Source organism: Eptatretus burgeri, chromosome 1 (genome assembly GCF_056783735.1).
Source record: "Eptatretus burgeri isolate ZD-2024b chromosome 1, Ebu_testis_v1, whole genome shotgun sequence".
NCBI classification, from domain to species: domain Eukaryota; kingdom Metazoa; phylum Chordata; class Myxini; order Myxiniformes; family Myxinidae; genus Eptatretus; species Eptatretus burgeri.
In genome coordinates, this window is record NC_140961.1 from 38,696,577 (window position 1) to 38,704,076 (window position 7,500).

Here is a 7,500-nt window from a genome sequence, read left to right on the forward strand (position 1 = left end):
CTTTGGCAAGCCACATTTCAAATCTGACCTCCGAAGCCAGACATCGACTGGGCATCTTCTGTGTGGTGCCGTTTGAAGTGAAGGAAGGGAAGCATACACCAGATATGGACTTGACAAGGCACCACTAGGTTTTAGAGGAGGGAGACAAGTTTGAAAGCTCATTCTTGAGATTGGACAGATGTTGTTTTCTGGCTCTCCTGAAGGTCGACACCCACTTGTTGTGGGCTTTGTAGAATGATCTGAGGTTGCATTTGGTCAGATTTGCCTTCCAGGAGGAGAATGCAAGTTGTTTTAAAGCAACTGACTCACCACATGGGTCAGAGTAACAAGATCCAGAGGATGGGTAAGATAATTGAAGAGGAGGTGGTATTAATCTGTGCATGAGAGAGAGTGTGGAAGTATTCCCAGGTTCAAAGAATATCAGTGGTGGTGGATTTTGGAGACCAGTCCTGAAGTGTTATTTTAAAAATCAATCAATAAATAAAACCCTTTTTCCCTGTTGAAACAATGATTCGACATTCGTGGCATTTTTCAGGAACGTATCCCTGATGGATGTCGGGGTCTTGCAGTGTGTATGTATATATCTTGTACCTTTTAATTAAGATTAATTTGGATCACCACAGAAGTTTGGTACATACTTTGTATTGCTTGGGAGTATGAGTGATACAATGAGAGCGTCACCAGAAGCAGATCTCAAAATCCTAGCTGTATGCCACAATGGCTTTGGCTTGGGACTTTGTCAAATTGTCCAGACCCAACTTGCATTGGGGGCTTGCCTTTGCAGATTCATTGTATTGTCAGCAGAAAAGCTCTGATGTGCTCCACTGCCTTGGCTACTCTGTGCGGATGATTAGGTCAGGGTGATTTATGATGTCTGTGACAAAAGACGAGATCTTACTGACTGGAGACCAGGATGTACCATGTGGATTTCAAAGCATGAATGAGCATGTAGGACACAAACACATTTGTTGATGGGGCACTTGAAAATTTAACCCTCATGAAAACATTTTGCATAGAAAATCTACCCATGCTATGGTTGTGGTGCTGTACCAGAGATTTTAAGTTCCAGATGGTGATGCCCACATCACACACTCGGGAAAGAATATACTTGATGTGACTGAAAAGAGCAAAGAACCCCTTTATCGATTATGACATTTAATCTGCAAAACCCTGGACTGAGGGACACGGTCTGCATTGAATGGATATAATCACAGAGCAAGGTGTAATAGACCGACAGTGCACCTTCAGGGCAAGTAACACGCACTCTTGTGTTATCATTGACCACCTTGACACTTCTCGTGTGGCAGAAATATTCAGACTGCTTCGGTCTCCAGGAAGGTCCTATTCAGCAACATTGGCATTCTGGGACGATTGCTTGCGTGCTCCCCGTATGCTCAGACTGCTGAGAGTAGAATGTGACACAGATTTTGAGCTGCACCTCCGTGTTGTATGTGAGATAATACCGTACTCTCGGGACTTATTTTGTTTGGAGAAATGACTATTCAAAGTATGCGCTGCATATGTGGCAGAGAGAAGAGGTGATCATGGGTTAAATGACAGGATTCCTACCAATACCTCTGCAATGGAGAATTTGTGGTTTTCCATTCCTTGAATAATCTGTTGAACTGTTTCAACTGACCAGGGATTAGAACAGATGCGCTGTTTCGCTAAAAGTCATGAAGGTGTTATTGGCTTCACTTTTTGGAAGCAAGTTCTCTTGGGGAAAAATGAAAAAGTTATTAAAGGAAGAAATATAGGTGGCTTCTTGCAAGGTATCTCACAGGTTCATATTCGGAGGCAAGAATGCTTCTGTGCAACACATCATCAAAAGAAGCTCATGAAAAGAAAAAGAAGAAGAAACTTTCAGGCAGCTCCAGATTCTCACCAGATACTTCTGACGTGGAGAACATTGTTTATGCACTGGTTTCTTAGTACCAGAATCTACTTTATATTGACAGTGTGCTTGATCTTGATCACAGACAACATTGTGCTATAATTGAGTACTTTTGGAGACCTTAAAATTTCCTTGAAATGAAGGCTACTATTTATTTATTTATTTTCTTTCTATGGAGTCGAAGCTCGTGGAAGAGCTTTTGGACACTGATCTGATCAGGACTCGACAGAACAAAAGGGACAATAGAGGGAGGGTGGAAGCACCAACAGTAGGGTTGAAAGACAAATGGACAAATAAGGGATGTGGGGAGGAATGAGGTTTCGGGGAGGAAGCGTGGAGTGGACAAGATGGATACAGAAGGAAATGCTCATGAAGGAAAAACTGGAAATTTGGAAGGAGGCTGGTTAATGGGGTTAAAAAGATCATACTTTTGGAGAGATGGTGGTGAACAGCGCTGTCTTGTTCACCACCACCACCCTCAGGGTTAATCACTGAAGTTTTCTCAGTCACTGTTTTTTGTGATCTGACATCTCCTTTTCATGTGTATGGGAGTGTCTTTACCTTCGCATTCTGCGAAAGGTTATGTATTGGTCGCTGTGTATTTATTTATTTGTGAATATGTGTGTGTGTTTGTTTGTTATTCGCATAACTCAGAAAGTATAAAACCAAATCGCTTGAAATTTGGTGGGATGATGGGTTATTATCCAAGGAACATTTGATTAGATTTTGGGAGCGATCGGGTCAAAGGTCAAGGTCAAGGTCACGGAAAGGTCAAATTCGTATTTTTACCATATCGCGGTCAATTTTGATCTAATTGGCATGCAACTGATGCCAAAATGTTCAGAATTCATTGCCCAATCTTGTGATGGGCGACATGACACAATTACGTCATTACCCTTGTTAGCGGTTGGGGGTCAAAGGTCAATGGGGTCACGACCTTTCAAAATATGCGGTTTTTGTCATAACACGGTCAAATCAAAACCGATTTGCATGAAACCAACACCAAAATGTTCACTGTTCTGTTCCCCCCACTCTCATGCCAAGAACAAAAAAGTAGCGGAGGCGAAGGTATGCGCTCTACCGAGTGCCCATTCTAGTTTTATTCTTATTTTTAAGTTCTATTTTCGATTGCATCAAACCACCTAAAGCAATAAATTTGTGGTTTGTGTGCAAGGATGGAAATTATGACATTATATTAATTGCACCTTGATTGAGAATTCGTCTTAAGATGTTTCAGTTCCCAAACCATTATATTTGCTGCCTTTTCTACGATGTATTTATTTATTTAAATATTTTTCATTACATCCGTAATCCTTACTCATTTGATACAGACCATGTCTGCCATGTCACTTCGACGGAAAACGAATTGATTTATGCGCGCATGAATAATCGTTCAAAATTCATGGAGTTCGTAACAGCATTTTCGGGTGGAGCATGACATGCTTACCACCCTGACAGGATGCTTTGAACTCGACATTTGCTTGAGGAACTATTTCATTAACAAAAGGTCTTGAGACCTGGTTATAATACGACCTGCTCAGCATTTACACCTTATTATAACCATTTTATGGTGGTGGGCTTGGGATCCTAGGATCCTGAGTTCAAATCCTGCTTGGCCATTGAATTCATACCAGATGGAGTTGACTAAGCCTGTCATCCTTCTGAGGTCAGCAAAATGAGTTCCAGCTTGCTGGGATGATTTAGCCATTCGAGTGTCCTGCGTCCGAGTGGTGACTCATCCAGGATTGTGCCCAATAGCCCAGGAGACTGCTTCAGCAGCACCGATGCTCTGTCCAGAGTATGGTCCCAATGGATGGATGTGTAACCATTTCCCTTGGTTTGTTCCCATTTGAACGCCGAGCTCATGATGCTGGGATCTCGGGTTCAAAACCCCGATACTGTGTTGAGCTGTCACAAGCAGGTTTGTGCGGGCTACTGATGTACTTTTGATGTTTGTAAAAGTATTCTGTCTCTACATGCAATGCATACACATTCATCCATGGCTCTTAAAAACAATGGTGTAAAGTAATTAATATCTAAATAGCAGATGTTATAGATGGCCAAAGTCATAAGGACTCGGCTATAACACACGGATAACTTGCGATTTGTCATTTCGTGTTTCCCTTCCCTTCAATCACAGTCTCAAAATTATTCACATTTCCTCTGCTCGCCCTGAATAAACAACACGCTTCGGGTCATATCCAGGACTCCCATGACCATGGAGAGCATAAGTTCGTTTGAGGATGGATTTTGGTACTTTGGGGTATTTAGAAAAAAATGAGCGCCGATGTCCCTCCCAAAAGTGTGGGCTCTCCACCAGAGGGCAAAATCCAAAATGGCCACTGGTGGCCATCTTGGAAATTACACAATTACATAACTCTTGAGTAAAATAACTTACAGACATGAAATAAGTTTCGTTTTTTTACTAATTTAATGACTAGGGGTCCATTCCAGTGGTTATTCTTTCATTTCGTGGTCATCTTCAATGTGAAATCCAAGATTGTCACCAACAGCAATGTTGAATATATGAATATTTCACATCTTCCAAACCATTTTAGGTAGGAAGACGATTAAGGTATTGTTTTCAAGTAATCGTATGGCGGGAAATTCATTCCAGGTGTAACTTGTCGACTTGGAGTTCATCTTCACCATGAAATCCAAAATGGCCGCCAGTGGCCATCTTGGGAATTTTTTTAAAAATACATAAATCTTGAGTTAATTAACATACAGGCATTAATTATGAAGTGTCTTTTTGACTACAAATTAATTCCAGGTGTTTCTTGCCCATTTCGAGGTCATCGTCAAACCTGAAAATATGATCTAGGTTGTTTCTAACTAATTTTTATGGTCATTTTTGCAGCTCATTCATCATTCAGCTCACACCTTTCATCATTAATCTTATTGTTGGTGATGTACTTGAGCCAGCAGGGATGATTGTATCGTATCTCAGCTGCAAATGGGTCAGGTGTGTCGCCAATCAGTTTGAGAATGCGATCTCTCATGTCCATGTCGTCTAGTAACACTGTATGCTGTTTAAACACGTTCCAAGCCTTTTCTTGATTAAGAAGATACAAAGTATTTAATTTCCGTCCAGGATGTTTTTTTGTCTTCTGGACGCATGCACCAGACACATAAGTTTTTATCATGTAGATGCCCTATACTCGAACGTACACATTTCGGTGAAGGAGCTGGAAGGGGATCAGCAGCAGCAGATTTTGGGGTCTCGGATGCAGACGTAGATTCACTGCACACACAGGAAAAAAAACAAGGTATTGAGTTCATGTGTGGTGGTAACAACTAGCAAACACAAGATCAATTGAGGAAATCCAAACCCAATAAAACAGCAGGGTTGATCAAAGAGGCAAATGCAGACACAACAAATGAAGTTCAATTGTCAAAAATTTGCACCTCCAATTATGCATAAAAATGCGCAAGTGTAAAGAAAACATGAAACCAACAAACTCAATGAAATAAAATAGTGAGCTGGAACGAGTGTGAACAAATAAGCAGGAATTGTTCTCCAAGCACAAATAGCAGAAAAGGTCAGGGCAAAACAAGGCCAACGCAGTATTTAAAGACTGCCTGTAGAACTGCAACTGTAGGGGTTACCTGCTTTGTTCACTATATGCAGATTTTTGCTTTTCAGCTTGCTGGAGCTTTCTCTTGCTTGAAATAGACAGGTAACATTCCTTGTCCATGTAAAGACCTTTGTGTCCCTTTTCCCAGTTGACACTCTCAAACACCATGCCAAACCTATATAGCCCCCTCCAATTAGCTGCTTTTTCACACAAGCTTTGCCACTTTCCACTGGAAATCCCATCAAGTGAGTCTTCCTGATCAATATGATCACTACATTGCAACACACATTGAGGAGGGGGGTTGCCACTTCTGCTACTGGTTGATTCTTCAGACATGTTAGTCTGAACTCAGTTAATTCTGTTACTCAACAGTTGGGATGTGATGTGATGACTGATCAGTTGTAGTGGCAGTCGGTGGTCTTTTGCTAGCAGAAATCCAATGATCTTGTGACAAAATAAACAGCATAATTACTATAATAGTGGAAAGCTGCAAAATTTCAGAAGGTGGGACATATTCAAATATTCAATATGGCCATTGGCAGCCATCTTGAATTTCATGTTAAAGATTACCGCAAAATGAGAAAATAACCACTGAAATGGAATCCAAGTCATTAAATTCGTAAAAAACGATACATTTCATGTCTAAGTTATTTTACTCAAGGGTTATGTAATTGTGTAATTTCCAAGATGGCCACCAGCGGCCATTTTGGATTTTGCCCTCTGGTGGAGTTAGCCCACACTTTTGGGAGGGGCATAGGAACTCATTTTTTTCTAAATACCCCAAAGTACCAAAATCCATCCTCAAACGAACTTATGCTCTCCATGGTCATGGGAGTCCTGGATATGACCCTACTAGCTCAAGTGTCTTATCTCCACAGTTGGTCACACAGACCATCTCTGCAAGCACTCCTCTGTAAGAGTATGTGTAATGGACAGCCAGCTTTACAGTTTTTCTAAGTGTTGTGCGCACCATGCCTGAACAGCAGTGGAACATCATGTCAAAGATGGATCCTCCTCTGTGTGGAATTGATCCTGAGATTAAAATTCCTGTCAAGTTTACTGCCATGTTGTATGTCGACATATATCCAGATGTTTATCCACCAGCAGTTCCAGATATGTTGGGAGAGGCTTCAGAGGGCAGGCCAAACGGATGATAGATAATGCAAATTATTTTATGCACAAGCATATGTGGGAAGATTAGAGAAGAGATGTCTGTTAAGTGTAGTATTGCCAGTACCCCTTTGTTAGGGTAAGATCATTTTGGGTTTTGAATGTCACGACTTGAGACTTGAGCGTGCTGTCGGTTCAGAGGGAGTGGAGGAATTGTGAATAATTTTGGTATGTGGTGATTGAATGATGCTCGGTTAGAGTCTGACCGGGAATTGTTCACCAGGTAAAAACTAAATGATGAGTTCTATGTTGTCATTGTGTAACAGCCGTGTCATGAAGATTGTGAAATTTCAGGACTGCGTGCAGCTGCTAGAAAGTTGTAATTACTTTTTACAACTGTTCTAAGATTCAGGCATGGGCTGACTACACTAGGAGACTACAGTGTCCTCGCCGTGCCTACCCGTCGCTTCGCTGATGGGTTTAATCAAATGACAGCATGTTGTACTTAACAAACATATTGCATGTCTCCCTATGAATCTCAATGAGGATGTAAAGTGAAGTGAAACATGCGAAAAAGGATCTTTTTTAACACGTTGTTGTTGCTTGTGTGCTCCTTGCGTGTACTTTTACTGTATACATATTTTTTTCTGTTTGTTCACAAAATATTACTTTAATGTGTATAATTTAGGTGCTCGTTCCATGTCTTTTGAAAGTGTTGTTCCTGCTGTCTTAGAATAACATGTTATCTTTGGAACTGTGACATTAAGCTCCCCCATCTTCATTTCTGGAAAGAGGGATTTTAAAACCAGCAATGTTGAGATTAAGCAAACACAAATTTTTGTTCCAAGAAAATCGATTATTAGCTTTCAACCAAGAAATAGATTATAATTATGAGCTTACAAGGGATACCCTCTTTAT

The 7,500-nt window shown here is 40.9% G+C and overlaps 1 protein-coding gene and 1 long non-coding RNA gene across 4 annotated transcripts in view; one reads left to right on the plus strand and one right to left on the minus strand.

Annotated features, from left to right (window-relative positions):
• LOC147034284 (ribosomal protein S6 kinase alpha-3) overlaps positions 1-7,500 on the plus strand; it is a 344,798-nt gene that overhangs the window by 208,011 nt on the left and 129,287 nt on the right. The gene's annotated exons all lie outside the window — the stretch shown is intronic.
• LOC147034286 (uncharacterized) overlaps positions 5,015-7,500 on the minus strand; it is a 137,853-nt gene continuing 135,367 nt past the window's right edge. Inside the window, exon 3 of the long non-coding RNA XR_015057850.1 lies at positions 5,015-5,138. This is a non-coding gene — a long non-coding RNA (uncharacterized LOC147034286). The remainder of the gene's footprint in view (positions 5,139-7,500) is intronic.